General features: G+C 41.6%; 1 non-coding gene across 1 annotated transcript; it reads right to left on the minus strand.

Moving 5' to 3' along the window:
* Positions 1-10,526: 10,526 nt before the first annotated feature.
* Positions 10,527-10,646, minus strand: LOC142095525 (small nucleolar RNA SNORA5). The gene has a single exon (XR_012677791.1). It is a non-coding gene; the product is annotated as a small nucleolar RNA SNORA5 (small nucleolar RNA).
* Between the last annotated feature and the right edge of the window lie 8,048 nt (positions 10,647-18,694).

Raw genomic sequence — 18,694 nt, forward strand, 5'->3', positions numbered from 1 at the left:
TCTGCCATACTGACCTGACATTCCAAAAACTCCTCATATATCCTCAGATCTTCACTCATTTTCTATTTACCGTACAGTGTATAATAAAGACTTCAAACTTAATTTACTGATAATTCAACTTGTAAAACAAACAATTCAACTTGTTTACAGGGTTTTCTTGGTTTTCCTCCTTCTCTTATTCATTATTTATGCAAAATAAGTGAATGGCTGAGGAAATACAAATCAAAATGTTCCAGAAAATGTAACATCATTATGTTGGTATTTCTTCTCGAATCCAGTTACAAAGGTTAAATCTAAATTTGAAATGTTAATTTTCAAAGGTTAAAAGATAATAACGATAAATGTTCTTTCAGTTTCCTTTTATTTTGTTCCAGTCTATCACCAGAATAAGCTTTGTTAGTGCCATTGTTGTTTCTCCTCTACTTTTCTATAGTATAATTATATCCAACCATGATCCATTTTCTTCAGAGAGAAAACACTTAATAACTATTGGGTTTCTCTCCGGGGTCTGGGGTGGGGGAGCAGGAAGGAAGAAAGAAGAGGGAGCAGTGAAAGGGATGGATGAGCAGCAACAAGGTGAAGTTTGGATGAACAGTTTAAAGGAGTTCATTCAATCATTTTTTTCACTCCAGCTGTCTAATCTACATTTTGTTTCTTTAATGAGTCTGTTTCTATCCTCAAGAATGTTCTTAGTGAGTTTGGGCATCCTCTGCCAAAGGCATCCCAAACAGTTTTGCCAACTGTTCCATGGAGCTCAGTAATACCACGTATACTGATGACTCCTTCCTAAGTGCCTACTATAAGAAGGGGCCAAAGGACTCTTAGAAGGCACATGATATAAAATAACCAATAGGCAGACATTGGTCCTGATCAATTTTCCCCTTCTACATAGGTGAAACAAGTGAAAACACTTTGGATGAACTAGGAGCAGCCGAAATGCAGACTCTACAGCCATCTGACCTAACAGAGCCCCCAGTCTCTTCAGCCATCAAATGTCCACATTAAATAAGGTGTATGACAAATTGCACACTTTTGGCCTGATTCATTAAGGACCGCAATCTGCAATTTTTGTATATTGGAAGGGAAATGCAAGCAAATATACCCATATTCAAGTACAAGCGAATCTGAAGAAACGTTTCTATACGGCACTTGTCATATGCAGACATGCAGGACACACTGCAGGATACACACAATGTATATTAGAGATGAGCGGTTCGGATTATGTGAAATCTGACGAAATCCAATGTTGTGGATCCGAGTGAAACTGAGTATCTTGCCAAACTCAGATCTCAAAACAAGGCAAAATGTCATTTGCCTGATTTTTTTTTTGCAATACTCGTATGAGTTTTGGATAGCAATCTTTTGTATTGCGTATCGAGGAGGTTTTAGCTGTGGTGCTCTGCTCAGAAAATAGCGTTCATGGTGAACCGGGGACATAGGAAAACAACAGAATCCTGCCATCATTGTAAAGCAGTTCTGTAGAGAATAGTCAGCTACAATAATTTGCTGGTCAATTGCTTTTAATTTCAATACACTTTACACAGACTAGTGGCTACTGGTTATTGTTAATGCATTACATTGCATATATCTAATAGTAATAGACAATACTGTGTATGCATACATAAAGTCCCACCAGAATGCACAGATATTTTTTTTTATTAAATACATTAACACTTGATAATAAAATAACAATTAAAAATAAAAATAGATTGACTACCTGCATATGCATCTTCCCTCCCCCGTTCCATCCTTCAAGTCAAAGGCTGTCGGAAGTGCAATTTACATTCAAAAATGAATTGCATTCACATGAGTTCACTGGCATCTAGTCAGCTTCTGAGCATGCGCAGAGCAATTATTACGCAAAATACAGCGCATATCAACATTTACGTTCCTTAATGAATCAGGCACTTTGTTACCAATCCCATAATTCACTGAATACCCTCTAGCTAGGACAAATGATGGATTCACTGAAACTTCCAAGAAACACAACCAGCGGAGAGATCCACAACCATTCCTATGAACCGTTTAACACTTTTGGTTACCTGAACAGTATCCTAAAACCCTCTGCAAAACACGTTTCCAACAGTAATGCTGTCTTCCTGTCTGGATATCTACTAAGCCAGAGGTTTGTCACATCTATTTTCACTGGCATTGTGTCCTATTTATCTCTCTGCCTACCCTGTCTTTCTTTCTTAAATACCTGGTAAGAGGGTCGCCCCTCCACACGAAGCATTCATGTCTAAATCTGCATGACCCCGCTTACACTGGTCATCGTTGAAATGCTAGTGGATACCCCTACTTGCTGAAGCTGGCACCCCATTAATCCCAAAAGAAAGGCAAGGACTAGGACAGAGATACCAAATATGTGTACTTATAATTAAAGGCTTTGATATACAGTACATAGGCACCAACAAAATTAGGGTTATTTTGTTGGAAGTGGGGGGTATGAAATGATTTAGTAGGCACTAAATTGGTGCTCATTTTTTGATACTCTTTGAACATTTGTAAATTCTCCAGACACTGTAGCAATTGACATCAATTGAACCCTTTTGTGTGCATGTGTGTATGTGTATGTGTGTATGTGTATGTGTCTATGTGTGTGTGTGTATGTACAGAGCCATTTGCTTATGCTTTTTGGGCTGCTGGCACTAAAGGGTATTGTGATTGGATCACTTATAAATAACTTATGGTATAAATTTATTTAAAGGAAACAGCGCAAGGCACTTATTTATATAATTGCCAATGCACTTATTTTTGATATTGTGTATATTTTGATATAGGAAATCGATATTTCTGAGACTAGGGTAGAAAATTAGCTTTTTCTGTTTTAACCTTGCTAAAGGAAATGCCTTATACAATGAGCCTTTGTTTAGAACATCTTTGTGTATCATGATGTGGGGAAATTACTTGTTTGGGATTTGCACCTTTCTTTGGGAATGTGTGTTCTACTGAAAGTATTTATGTGAATTAGACCTTTTGACTTGCTAGATTTCCTGTGTTGAAAAACAAGATGCAGGACATCACAGCGTTTCTAGAATTTCACAGATAAGTGTAAATATTGTTAGCTTTGCGATGCATATAAATCCATGTTTGTGTAAACACATTGCATCCTGATATTATAAATAGCCTGTGTCAAAATCAGTATAAAAAGCACTGTCTTGTACACTGAAATATATCATTCTGATGTTCCATCTGACCTGATCACCTGGTACCTTCAACCAGTGTGGGAGCAAATAAACAACACTTGCTTCAAAGACCTGCTTGAAAACATCTTCAATATTGCTGTAATCCTGTGACCTGCACATTAGACCCTAAATCTAATCCATTCTCCAGCTGTTTCTGAGGTTGGACCCAGCTCTCCAGTACCACCGCTCTTCCGCTACCCAGCAGCTTTGGCCAGTGGGATAGGCCAGGGGGGATCCAACCACAGCAACCCCGATCCATAGTAAGAGGTCCGGAGTACCAGCCCAGGTACACCAGCAAGGGGGTATCCCAGCAGTGACAGTTACCCAGAAGGAATGTGGTTCTGGGCGCCATAAAGGAGCCCAATGGTGGCAGCAGGATCCTCCTACTGTGGCAGGAGGGGCGTATTCGGAATAACGAAATGGGACAGTGGCAAAGTAAGCCCAGCCGGTTCCCAGCAATAACAGACAGGGTGGCATAGGCGGTCCATCCTGTCACAGGTGTTTAATAGGCTTTGAGAGTGTGCTGTTTTATAGCACTCATGGGTACGAAGCCTTAGTTATCTTCAGAGCTAAGATATCCCTAAACTAAGAAGTTTTAGCCTCTCATTTTGCCCCCTGTAAATTTCAAATGGTTGTACTTAAACTGGATAGGAGAAAAAAACATTAACATATTGCAAAGGAAAGTAAAAAAGAATGATTTGTAATAATTCAAAACACTTTTGTTTGTTCAGATAATCATGCAGAAGCTCACAGCATGTTGCCATGGTCCTTAAAGTCAATTCACATTCATAGGCATGAATCTATCATACTACAGTGATTACAGCAATGTATGCCAAGGTAGAATAACATTTTTGCCAACCTCCTGTCATCAAAGGCAAATATTGTACAAGTGATCTACATAGGTATGAAATACTCTTTTATCACTTATATATGAATAAATGCGTCTTACATTACATTTTAATGTAACTGGTTTTCATTTTACGGATTTTAGTTCTAGACTTGAAACAATGTATAATGCAAGACCAATACGCTTGGTATCCTTCTACTGAAACATGATACTTAGATATTTTAAGCTGCAAAAAAGTCGTGTGTGAGACTTATTTCAGATTTGATAGAATTTCTCATTTGTCCAGGCAGATATTTTACCACTGTGAGTATTGTTTTCATGGAACCGTGGTTTGAGCCAAGATATGTAGAAAATGACTAGATTTACATAATACTGATTACACAGAAATCTCCTGTTGCTGATATAAAGTATATACTTAAAGTCCATGAACCTTTTTTCTTTGATTAGGTTATCCTTAAAAGAAATTTCAATGTACGCTTTGTCAAACCATGTTATTTGCAATTTTGTATTTCTTTAATGTAATTCATTCTATTGTTTAAACTGATATACATTCTGGACAGAGAATTACCTACCATAGAATACAACATTTGGATAATCATATTTATGAAGTATGACACGTATGACAAGTCATGAGGTTAAGGTTGAGCTACGGATGCTCTAGAGATGTAGTCAAGTTGTGCTAGAAGCCTATCATTATGTTCAGTAAGATTATTATCCTTTTATTTCTGTGACATACACAAACTCCCTTGGCACAAAATCTGAGATAGGCCCCCTTGGACATACATTTACACTAATGTGGCACCACTTCTTTATTTGCAAACAAACACCTACTGTTTGCTCTGATGCATAGGCAAAGCCATCTTGGATTCAGTCAGGTGATCGTTCCAGCCCAACCAGAATTTAACAGCTGTGATCACATAATATTTGCAACCAATATGTATTAGGAACACCCTATTTAAACCTGCTCCTGAGATCTGCTCATGGCCAGAACAACACATTTTCTCTCCTGAAGAAAGTTCTTGGCTCCAGGCTCCAGTTATTTCCAGCACTGCTCCTGAATGCCCTGTATTAACAAGTTATCATCTATTTGCAAGTATCCTGCATTTCCAAAGTGCATGTCTTTCTGCAAATACTCTGCATTACCAAGTGATCATCTCTTTGCATTTCCAAAATGCTTATCCTTCTGCAAGAATTCTGCATTCATCAAGAGTGTTTACCTCAGCAAGAACTGCATTATCTAGCTTACTCTGCAGTGCCTGGGGTCTTGCTGGTATCAACGGTTCTATAGCTGGGGCTGGTTCTGAGTCTCTAGGGCTCATTTCCAGGTCTGTGTATCTGTGTGTGTGTTCCAGATCTGTGGCTGTCTCACAGTCCTGAGTTCCTAGTCTCAGATCTGAGTTCTGCGTTCCTGTCTTCAGTTCCAGCTCATTCTGTTCTGAGTTTTCGTGTGTTGTACATTCTAAGTTACAAATAGTGGGTTCCAGCTCTGTGTACCTGGTTACAAGTACCAGAGTCGGGTTTCCACGATCAGTTCCAGAGTGTTGCTACAGCAGATTCCAGTTCGGTACTTTGGCACAGACTCCGACCTAGACTCCTATTGTTTTACTGCTACTCAGTGTACTCCAGATGAGCAGAGGGTTTATCAAGGCCTCCTGTTTCTATTATACTCCTGCTTCAGTAAGGCCCAAGGGTCCCTAATCGGATCATGAAAATCAGACGACCGTGACACCTTGATCATAAGAACTTTAATACAATCTACAAGGGAAATGATACTAAATGCATAAGTACTTGCCTTGAGGAATGGACTAGACTTTTATTTGGAAAGTACTCAGGAGAAGTGACTGAACTTGCCATATATCTGATTAAACCAAGCAATGTACTTGAGAGTAGATGTCACAAGGGAATCTCCATGAATAAGTAAATGAAATGACGAAAACATCAGGTAGACAATGGGAGGGAGTGGCATTTAGATTACTGCTGGATGAGATGATTGAGTGGCTTGGGAATATGATGAATTTCCCTGAAGAAGTCTGTCCTCAGGGTCACTTAAAGCATTTGTGACAATCTGATACAATAAAGGAGAACATTTCAGACTAATGGTGATACACAGGAGCAGCCTTGGATTGGTTAATGAGAAGTGGTAATAAAGGAGTATTATAGATGTAAGTCCTTGTCAAATCTGAGCTTGGGCAATAGATATATACAATAATTAGAAAAGAGAAATATACCCATAGCCATGCAGCATTATTGAGGGCCTTGAAATTAAGAACCAAAACAAACTAGGCTAAAAGTTTGGAATGAGCACTGGAGGCTTGAGCCAACAAGGGAATGGAATCCATATGCAGTGAAGGTTGTAATGATGTGAAGAGAGAAGCCACTGTAACTACAACACAATAGGATATTGTTATTTATTTTGTTGCATGTATACCATTTGTAAACCTGAAATACCTACAGATTATTGCCTGATGAGCGGCTTCCACTTATGTCTATCTATTACCACCATGATTAGCTGGTTCCTCTGTGGTGTTTATTTATTAGTTTTAAGTGTATTCATATTCATGCCTGAATGTGGCTTGTTGTTGTCATATGTTTGCCTGGACTGCTTTCCAGTTTGTCTGGCACTGCTGCTAAATGCATAAGACTATATGGCCTTGTCTGCAAACAGGCAAAAATGCCAACCCACACCTAAGTATAATGAAAGTCTTAAGAGGTTGATTATGAAATCCAAAATGTTGGCTGTGCAGTGCAAAATGAACTTTGCTCTTTCTATGCCCCTAAACTTGTGCAAGTGCACCTAGATTTCAATTAAGTGTATAGGCTTGCACAGCTAGATAGCAGAGTATGAGGAGCAATAGAGTTTCTGCACAGGCTGATGTAAGAAAATGAGCAGAGTGAGGGATTTCTTGCAAAGTACAGTCTAGGTACACCAATAGGCCCACCAGATTATTGACATGAGAGAAATGGATGGAAAGGGTGCATTTGTAGAGAAGTCCCTTGCTGTGCAGAGGGGCAGATGGCTATTTCCACTAGGCAAAAATACATTTGAAGTTTGCACCAGCTCAGAGAAGACAGCCTTTAGATCACATCCTGTCCTATTAATGGGATACAAATTGCGCATCTGTTACACCAGAATGGGGAAACAGTGTTTTACAAGGATGGAAAAATTAATTAATGAAAAGTTTGGTTCTAAAGTGGCAGGAAGTTGGTCAAGGATGATGTTTGCACCTTTGGAGATTTTTTTCTACCTCTGCACACTCAAAATGCATTCCTGCTTTGCATCTCTCAAGAACAGGGAACAGACTGGAACATTGAGGTGCAATAGACAGACATTCCAAGTGCATTGGTACCAAACCAAAGCATTCTGCAGTGTGCAATAAGAGCTCATTCTAAAAGCTCCTTTTATAGTTAGGAGGCAGACTGTAAACACTAGCGTATGCCAGGCTGTAACAAATTGTTTTTCTTCAATAGAGCCTATATTCACATAACCCCTTAACTATCTGATTAATTTATTTATGCCGACAGTGTGCAGAAGCTATACCCTCAAGTAGTTACAAGACATTTCATAGTAATCTGATGAGAAAACAGTTGTAAGCCAGAAGTCAGTTTATCAGTTCTATAATCACATCAATTGATTTGTCTCTCTTCGTTAGTTCATATTACTTTGCTCATTGTGTAGGGAGAGACCCTATATTGCCTTCACTAAGCACAGGTCTAGTACAAAAATTGTCCCTTTGGTTGTACTAAAGAACTGACTGTTCATAAATACATTTCATAGACAACATTTAGTACACATTAAAATGCCTGTACCAGGAGTACAATTCTCATTTTATTCTGTTAAAGACGTGATTTTCTGTCCCAGTCTCAGACTCTACGAAGTACATTAATCTTTAATCACATGACCATAGAAGCAGTGAAGATTAAATGGCTGGCTAAATTAAGTATGCAGATATGTATTTAATTGTTCTTGTTGTTCTTTTACAAAAAAAATTTAATTGCACGGTGGCTAAGTGGTTAGCACTTCTGCCTCACAGCGCTGGGGTCATGAGTTCAATTCCCGTGTGGAGTTTGTATGTTCTCCCCGTGTTTGCGTGGGTTTCCTCTGGGTGCTCCGGTTTCCTCCCACACTCCAAAAACATTCTAGGTTAATTGACTGCTAACAAAATTGACCTTAGTCTGTCTGTCCTTCTGTGTGTGTGTGTGTTAGGGAATTTAGACTGTAAGCTCGAATGGGGCAGGGACTGATGTGAGTGAGTTCTCTGTACAGCGCTGCGGAATCAGTGGCGCTATATAAATAAATGGTGATGGTGATGTGATGATGATGATGATGATTGTAGCATAGGCAGGTAAGTAACATCCCACTGTGTCACAGAACATGTTACATCTTGCTCAGTTGTAATTGTTTTTACAATTCTCAGCAGTGTAGATGTTAATGTCAGTTTAAGCTAAGAGGTCTAATGTCAGATGCAAGAGCTTTGGAAAAGTTAATGGAAACAGAAGAAATGCTGAAAGAATTGGCTCCTATACAGCTGGGACTCAGCCAAAATAGATGGAGAACAATGGATGAGTTATGATGGACCACATCATCTGATATAATGACATCAGCTCTAGGCAAAGGCCAGAGTTGTGAGACTTTGGCTCCCTTGCAATGTTGTGGTTTACATTCCTGAAAGAAATTTGCCACTAAACCACAAGATCTCCAAAAGTCAACCTCCACATTTTGTATCCGGTTTTCGAGAACAAGCGAGCTTTTATAGCAGTTTCAGTGAACAATGTCAAATAGCTGCCTCTGCTATACATCTATTCCAAGAGCATTGGGGCTGGCTCCAGTTGTCAAAAACGTACAGAACCCAATAGTGTGTCCTGTTGTCTTTCACCGACATTCAAACATGTTTCCTCTGACAAGTTATTTCATAATAGTTTGGTTAAGTTGCAAAGTTAGATTGTGTACTCTTCCCTTTAACTCTCTCCTCATCAGATTTCTATTGCAACTACCAGATGGTTTAGCTATTACTATTATTATGATTATTATTGGTTATTATTGTTCCTATTAGTATTAATAATGTTTATTTATACTGGGCCATAAAGTTCAGCAGTGCTCCACATAGCGGGGGTAGGTGGTAGGGGTTGGAATAATTTCACATTAGATTAATCTCACCCCTTTTCAAATGCAGTGCCTCATCAGAGTCATGTATCTTGGGAGTTGAAGCTCTTGGCATAGTCTACCAGGGGTTGACTCTGGGAAACACTTGCCCGACTCACAATAAGAGACTGGTGATGACTCACACTGCCCTCTCTAGTTACCTGTCAGCTTTCCATGTCAAGGTGGCAGCGCTTTCTAGTAAACTGACAGATTTCTCTGATATACTGTCAGCTCTTTCTAAAGGAATGGCAGCTCTCCTCATTGCATTCAGCATCTACATACCGGCGTTGCTCTCTCTGGCTGTACTGCTCTCTGAGGGATTCTCCCTTCCTAGTCTATATACTGAAATTCTACTGAATACCTTCCTACACTTTAGTTGCAAATTTTAATTTCACTGAATTTTCAGTTTATTATTGTTACGGATTTGCAGAGCTTCCTATCAGTCAGTGTAAGCGCTGGCCTTCCTAACGAACCCCCCCGGTCTTCATCAAGAACCGCCACAAGGCGGGATGGATTTTGCTGCCGGAGGTCCACAGGTCGCGGCCCTTAGGTTAGTCCACTGACGTATAGGTGACCGACCCTAGGTAAGAGATCTGGCAGAATAAAGGAGAAAAGACTCTGTAGAGGTAGTGTAGTACGACACAGAGCTACAGGATCAGTTAGCTGAAGAAACACAGCACATACAGAAGAATTCAAGCCATTTCCAGTGAAACTCCGGGTCAGAAACACTGAGGATACACCACACTCAGGAGAGTCGCTGGGTCAGATACACAGGTGAACAGGCAGCAGCGTAGTCAGTAAGTATAGCCGGGTCAGATACACAGGTGCATAGGCAGCAGAGTAGTCAATAAGGATAGCCAGGTTGGATACACAGGTATACAGGCAACAGCGGATCCAGAAGCAGAGGTTAAACAAGCCAAAGTTCATACACAGGGAAACACCAGAAACAGAACAGGATACACAGGGAGAGACAGACACAAAATGGTAACTTGTTGCTCTGACAAGGTTGTCAGTGTGCAGGTGAGCTTTATATAGTCTGCAGATAGTATATGCCGCCTCCCAGCACAATCATGTGACTGCTCTGTTCTGTTGGAATTGCTCTGTTCTGTTGGATTATGTAATTGTCATTCACAAACTGATAAAGGGGTGTTGTGGTCAGATGCACTTGCAAGTTCACAACAGCTAGGTCAGGCCTGTGGCACTCCAGGTGTTGTGAAGCTACAAGTCCCAGCATACCCTTCCAGCAATAAGCTGCTATATATTGGCAAAGCATGCTGGGCCTTGTAGTTTCACAACACCTGGAGTGCCACAGGTTAGCCAAGCCTGGTATAGGTCACATTTGCCAACTCTCCCGGAAAGTCCGGGAGATTCCCAGATTCCAGGTAGGTCTCCCGGACTCCCGGGAGAGTATGGCAGCCTCCTGCATCTGCCCACTTCACTAGGAGGAAGTGGGCAGAATTAGATCCAAAATACAGCGATTCTCATGGAATAGAGGCATTTGGACCAAAATGGCATGATTTGCATAACCCCGCCCCCAAAACACCCACCTCCCCCAGGCAGCTCCCGGACGCCGACGTGAGAACGTCGGCAAGTATGGTATAGGTACAGCTGCAGCACAGATGTAAAGTACGGAAGCTAGAATTCATACAGTTTATTTAATTTTTATATAGTGTACCATAATTATTATTACTACAAGTCATTATTATATTGTGAAAAAGGGCTACTATTGGCTAACACACCAATTGTTAACTGTGTAAGATCTCCCCCTCCTGTGACATTTAGTGATTGCAACTTACAGATGCACCATCGCTGTCTCGGTCTCCGTCTGTGTGTGTGCAGCCTACTGTAATTTATTACAGATCAGCACCTATGACTATTGTAATGCTGAATGAGTGATGCTGCTACTTAGACCTAGAGCACTCTGTATACCAAATCTAAAGTATCAGGGTCGTACTCTATAGCACGTCTGGGTGCAAATGTACCATGGGCATGATTGGGTGGCTTCTTCATCTGCTCCACCACACTGAGGCATTGCTTATGAGGCACCTGACAATATCAGTCATGCATCATCTGGAATGACTCCCACATGAAGGTGGTGGTGCCAGCTCAGGTTTGGACTTTATCAGCATGGCTAGCCTGAGAACTATCCGCACCCATCAGTGCTGAGGAGTCAATAACAGCGCAAACATTATCCACCTTTGCAACACCAGAGACCATGCTAGGGTCAACAGGAAAGGAGTCAGCATCTCTAATGCCTATGGCTTCTTCATGGCTCAATGTGTCACTAAGCACAAAGGCAACAGTCTTATGCCTGGGAGACAAAGCCTCATATTCTAGAGAGGCCTCACGTTCCATGCACACAACACCACTCTGTCTCAATACAATGACTAATATGACCAACGACATGATTGCATTGGCAAGATTGACAACAGGAGAGTAAATTCACTTACCAGGCTAGGTTTTTGTCAGTTCTGCAGCGCTGTCACTTTCTTGAAAATAGAGCTATTTAAAGATATACAACCCTCATACAGCAGAGACACTCCAAGCACCAGTCAATACATGGGGTGCAATTGCTACAGGAGCTCTTCCCTAAGAATATCTTCCAACATCATCATCATCCCAAAGTCCTTCATCAATATATACACCCTGCCAGGACTGACCATTTAAAATTGCTTGCATGCTCTATTTGTTAGTATGTTCTGCGCAAGCAAAACCAGTATGGGAAAAGTCTGGGCACAACAAAAATAATAGGGGGGCACCCAGGAAATACTTAAGGGCAATATCTGCTGGAAAAATGGGTGAAAATTCGCAAAACAATGTGTATTGTGGTGAATATTGTGGTAAATTTCACTATTTTCACTAATTTCGCTATTCCCTAAAAATAATAAACAGTAAATATAATCAATATTCACATAAAAATTAAGATTTTTTAATGTGTTTTCTTATTACTTTACAATCTATAGCATATATTATTCACAAGGCAGAGTTACGCTACTGCTGGCTTCTGTTAGGGGCTGCCATGTAATTGCCATTTAATCTGCATCGATAAGAAGATAAAGAAATGTAATACTCGGCTGAGCAACGTGTCTTCAGTCCCCTTTAGCCTTCAGGAGGCCGGAAGATGACAAATAGAACCGCTCAGGACTTCCCATCTGGCTGATCTGAAGAAGCCATTTCACAGCCCCCAGGCACAAACCTTTAGCATGTGGTTATTAAGGCAGTTTGTCAAGAACTGAAAAGCAACACATGATTTGTGAGATAATATGGATACAGTGTATCATGCAGAAAAATAGTGCATAGAATCCAATATGTTTAAGAAGCAGCAGGAGGCTTCAGGACACTTACTGACAGGCTGCAAAATTTCTTCCGCCTTGTAATGGATTTTATAGCCCTGATTATTTCACTCGGTTTTTAATGTTCCTTTAAACAATAATCAGCTTTAACATTTTTACCTCCCAGTACTGATATGATGGGCCCCATAGGAAAAGTTAGTTATAAATGAAAATGAATGAAGATTGTAACACATGCACACACTTATTTCAAATATGGAATATCAAGTATGAAAGACACATTGAGAGAAGAATAGAGAAAGGAAGACGTACCCAATAAAATCAGGATAATTGTATACATACTACTGGGGCTCATTGAAGCTGGGAGGCCACCAGGCTATGCTATAATTTAACTAATGCTGTAAAAAGGGAGACGTACCAGAAGAGGTGTTACTAGGGACTTTTGCAGGACCGGATTAACAATGGGCCAGATGGGGTTGCAGCCCCAGGCCTCTACACAGTGCTGATATTTTTTTGTGAGGACATGGAAAGGGGGTGGGGGTGATAAGCAGTGCAGGGTGCTATGTCAACCACCCGCTGGCAGCTTCCCTGGTTTCTAGGGGGGTGGTCCCATCGTTGGATAGCAACAGGCAGCCAATCGCCAACTTGTAGTCATATCATAGGAGGAGCACTGTCCATGTATTCCAATGATGTGTGACTTGATACGCCAAAGGGCATGTTCAAAAGGCAGGCATATTACCAGGGCCGATGCAAGGTTGCCCGGCGCCCTAGGCAAAGCTTATGTTTACCGCCCTTCCCTCCCCAAAAACTCTTACTTCCCAGACCCGCACATGCTTGACATTTCTAAAATAAAAATAATAACTCTTACCTCCTCCTGGATGGCTGGCAAGGCTGCTGTCCAGACATACTGATGTCTGACGCAAATACCTTCCAGGCTTAACTGCTGCCCAGGAGCAAATGCAGGATATGTAAAGGGGAGGCTCAAAATGTTAGATTTCAGTTCAAATCAAAGCATAAAACTTGACATCATTCACCTGACATGTTCCCGGCTTTTCCCACACATGCCCATCTGTCCACTAGCTATTCTCACATATGCCACCCCTTGACCATCAGCTTTTGTCACATATGCTAGCTGCATAAGACCAGCTTTACTCAAATGCCCACCAGCTTTCCCATATCTCCCATACACCACTGCCCTAAGCGCCCTTGTCAGCTTTTTGCCCACCAGCTTTTCTTTAAAATGTCCCCCGTCCACCTGCTTTTCTCAAGCATGCTTCCCTGCCAAACTGCTTTCCAAAGAGTTTGTGATGGCGGGGTGGATTCACAGGGGCTTCTAGATTAGCCCCAGCATGGTGAGTAACAGCGAAGCTTCATTATGCCGCGTTTTCTGTAGCATCCTCTCGTCCCCCCGTCTTCAGTAGCATGTTCTCTCCGTCCCCCATTTTCAATTGAATGATCTATTCTTCCCTCCCATTTTCTGCAGCATCTCCTCTCCCCCTTCTTCTGTAGCATCCACTCTTCTCACCCCCTTCTTCTGTAGCATCCTCTCTTTTCCCCCCTTTCTTCTGTGACATCCTCTCTTCTCCCCACCGTCTTCTATAGAATCCTCTCTTTTTCTCCTTCTTCTGCAGCATCCTCCCCCCCCCCCCCCTCTTCTTCTGTAGCATCCTCTCTTTTCTCCCCTTTCTTCTCTGGTATTCTCTCTTCTCCCCCCTTCTTCTGTAGCATCCACTCTTCTCCCCTCCTCCCTTATTCTGAAGCATCTTTCATCTCCCTCCCATCTCTGTTTTCTGAAGCATCTCTCTTCTCCACTTCCGTTTTCTTATTAATTTACTTACCTTCTCTTCTTCTTCTATCTGCTTCTCAGCTTCTTTCTTCTCTCTTTGCCTGTGCCTGTGGGCTCGTCTTGACAGCGTTGTGACACCACGATGCTGTCAGCACCGAATAGCCCCAAAGTCTTGAAAATGTGGTGCTGCACTAGTCTGTTGCAGCACTGCACTGCAGGTCTGCAGGAGCGCTATAATGCGGGCGGATGGCCGCATTAATTTAATGTAATTCAAAATTAATTGAATGTCATTCTCGGCCACACTGCTGCCCCCCCGGAGGCCGGCGCCCTAGGCAGCTGCCTAAGGCTGCATATTACCCATAATCTCCATAATAAATGAAAACAATATATTTAACTGCACATACACATACCTCATTTCTCTTGCTCTGCTCCCTTGTTTGTCCCTCTCCTGTCTGTACATCAGGCTGCACACAAGAACTTATTTTTTCTAAAATGCAAAAAAAAAGCCATAAAATTACCTCCAAATTCATACATGTCCTAAGGCTTTCTTGCATACCACACCCACTACTAATTAACAACTAATAGTCACTAATTAACAATTCATCACCACTAATTAATATACTTCTGCTAAAAAGTTGTACTTGCCATTTCAATCAAGACTCAAGAACAAGTTCCAAGTATTGTGAGAATTACCTATAAACAGTGCACTTGTGCTGTTATCTGTGATGGGTGTCAGCAGCATTGGTGGTGGATGTTAAGAAGGGCCTGATATATATATATATATATATATATATATATATATATATATATATATATATATATATATCGGTCACAGTGGAAATTTAAAATAGTTTTACAATGAAGACAGCGGTCGTGGCGGTATACACCGTCTACCAGCCCACTTCAATCACTTTATATATATTATTGTTATTTAAAAAAAAAATTAACACAAATCATTCACTGCTGCTGTTCAGATAAACATTGCATACTCCTCAATAAACCACTAGAGAGAACAGCACTGTGAGAATACTCTAGATCAGAGGTTTCCAGGCCCAGTCCTCAAGGGCTAACAACAGTTCATGTTTTTAGGATTTCTGGCTGTGTTAACTCGCTTGTGCATTATTAAATAAATCCTAAGGACTGAGTTTGGACACCTCTGCTCTATATGATTCCATATATATATATATATATATATATATATATATATAATACATACAACAATAAAAAAACATATTAAAATGTCATTATAGTAAAGTTCGGATTCAGAGTTAGACAACTTGTGACTTTCTCTATTACCTGATCTTGCAGGGTAGACTACCTGCTGTTCTCTCTTGCTTGGTCTTGGAGCCTTGTTGTCAGTTGGCTTCTGGAAACTTGGAGTCCTGTACTGAAAATATGCAAAAATTGAATTACAGTGCAAAATGTTAACAAACCCTGAATGATTCATACACAACACTCCACTATGACCACCTAAAACAACCCCGTAGTACAGACATAGACAATAAAATATATGAAAATTATTTACAATTATATACTAACATCTACCAGCCCTGACTGTCTAATATTTAGCATTCTAGTCACCACCACACAATACAGAGATCATGCCCCCCACAAGCTATTTCATGAACTCTCCCCAGCAACCAATTCATCCCCATCATTTTTATTAACCCCCACCAGAAGGTTTATGACCCCCACCATCCATTTCATTACCCACCCAACCACTCATTTGCTCAACCCCCAGCCAATTTATTATACCACCGTCATTTTATTAACACCCCTAGCCCAGTGGTTCCCAAACTGTGCGTCTAGGCTCCCTGGGGTGCCTTGGAGACCTCACAGGGGTGCCTCGGCCAGGGCCAGTGGTAAGCAGGGAGGGGGACTACTTGGTGATTATTTTGGCTTAGGGGTGCCTTGAAAAATTTTTTGAGACCCTAAGGGTGCCTTGAACTAAAAAAGTTTGGAATCCACTGCTCTAGCCAATTCATTAACCCTTCCCCCAGGTAAGTAATTAACACTTCCCTTAGCTAATTCATTAACCCTTTGCCCAGCCAATTCATCAGGTCCCTTCTGAGTCAATTCATTAACCCCCCCAGCCAATGATTTAACTCCCCCCTAGCCAATTAATTAACTTCCCCCCAGCCACTTCCTTAACTGTCCCCCCTAGCCACTTCATTAACTCCCCCCTAGTCAATTTATTAATTCCCCCCTAGCCACTTCATTAACTCCCCCATAACCAATTAATTAATTCCCCCTAGCCAATTAGCTAACTTCCCCCTAGCCACTTCATTAACTCCCCCCCTTGCCACTTCATTAACTCCCCCCTAGCCAATTAATTAACCCCCCTAGCCACTTCATTAATCCCTTCCCCCCAACCATCAAGCAGCCAGTAAATCACTCTCCCTCTACCCCAGTCATCTCCCTTCTGCTCCCCGCAATATTTAACAGACTGTACTTAGCTTGCTCTTTTCTGCTCCTCTTCTCTCCAGGCTCTGGGACTTCTGTCTTCTTGACATGCAGCTAACAGCACATCCCATGCTGTTAGCTGCCCTGTCAGTGCGGACGCTGTCTTAGTGATTGAGATGTGATAATCTCTGATGACTACACTAAGCTTAGAACCACTCCTGCACTGACAGAACAGCTAACAGCATTGGATTTGCTGTTAGCTGCCTGCGTCAGCGTGATTGGATACACTGACAGTCGGGACCGCCCCCTTGAGACCAGGGGTGGTCCGATCACTGAGGAGGCAGCATCGGACATTGTAGGTAGAAAAAAAATATGACATATTAAAATTATTATTTTTTTATTTTTTTTAAATGCTTGTTAATTGTGCCGGCACTGCGTCCCCCAGGAACCAGCGCCCCAGGCTGCAGCCTGTTCAGCCTAATTGTTGATCAGGCCCTGATCTTAAGCCACATAACAATTTTAACTTGAACAAGTCTGTTGGTGTATTTTGAAGAGCTTTAACAGATGAAAATTTTAGGTACTTACAGATGTTAACTGTACAGCAGCAGACAGTAACAGTCTTAGGCAGTTTGTATATATATATTTATATATCAGGTTACTTCACATACATATATGCAGGCGTAAGTTGTTGTAATATTTTCAGTATCTCCGCACATCTGTACAGGATCATATTACTGTTGTGGGCACAGGCTCCTAGGTTTGTAGGTTTTTACACTATTGGATCTACGCATCAATTAGATGAGGTACAGCTAAATAGGCATCGCTGCATATCGCAGTGATGCATATTTATGTACCGCTGCAATGCCCCCTCTTTCTATGAAATCTCCTTCGTTAGGCATGCAATACATAACAAACTTACTTAAAAGATGCGGAAATGGTTGTTTAGACCCCTATATACTGCTACACAGCTACTTTTGCTGCCTCTGTTCCTCAATAACTGTCTCAGAAGAACGTCGGAGAAGCTGAACTTCCAGTCCGTGCATACAAAGTAGTGTAATGCAGACGGCTGGAGGCTGCCCCACCTCCTGTCCTCACTAGACCACCAGGGATACCACCATCAAGGTGTGAGACAGAGCGTAGCACTCCCTATTACCACTAAGGAGGGATGATGAAGAGCAACGTGTGCAGTCATTCAATATGGAAGCAGTGTCTAAAGGACGCTGAGCTTCACCCATGGCCCCAGCTCTGATTTATCTAATATGTTAAATTACCCCACACCCACCTCCCCAGCAGACACCCCCTGCTTTTTTTTGCAGATTTCATATCTCCCTAGGGAATCCAGTCCCGTGGTGACCAGCCCGGGGTTGGTTAGCATCATGGCAGCAGGACCTTACACTGCATGCGTGTTCCCCAGCTATAGTACCACCAGCCCCAGCTGGCAGAGCCTATTGCTGGTACTAGTAAAATCGGGGGGGACCCCTCACTTTTTGTTTCCCTGATTTGGTAGTAATAGCCTAGGCTGGCAGCACTAAGGTTAATCTGCTTGGGGGAGGCTATTTTTTCTTTTTTTATATTTATGTCATTGTGCGCTATTGTACTGTATTATACTTGCGGGTCAGCCAGCTGTATTGTGCCAGCGGGTCTGCCAGCAGTATTAGGGTTAATGATTTTTTTTGATGGAGGTAATGCTTGAGGTTAATGTTTGTGGGGGTGGAGGGGGGGAATTATATGAAATATTTTGTGCCAAACCCGCTGGTTGTTTTGCTTTTTGAATGTTGACATTGTGACTGTCGACATTACTACTATCGACAGTCACAATGTCACCATTTTAAACAGAATTAATCTGTTGACATTTACAGTGTCAATATTTTGGCAGTGTGATGATCCGAGCAATGTTCTGCTGGGAAACCTTGTGTCCTGTCATTCATGTGGATGTTACTTTGACACGTGCCACCTACCTAAACATTGTTGCAGACCAATACACCCGTTCATAACGGTATTCCCTTATGGCAGTGGTATTCCCTGACGGCAGTGGCCTCTTTT

This window comes from Mixophyes fleayi, chromosome 6 (genome assembly GCF_038048845.1).
Source record: "Mixophyes fleayi isolate aMixFle1 chromosome 6, aMixFle1.hap1, whole genome shotgun sequence".
Lineage (NCBI taxonomy): Eukaryota > Metazoa > Chordata > Amphibia > Anura > Limnodynastidae > Mixophyes > Mixophyes fleayi.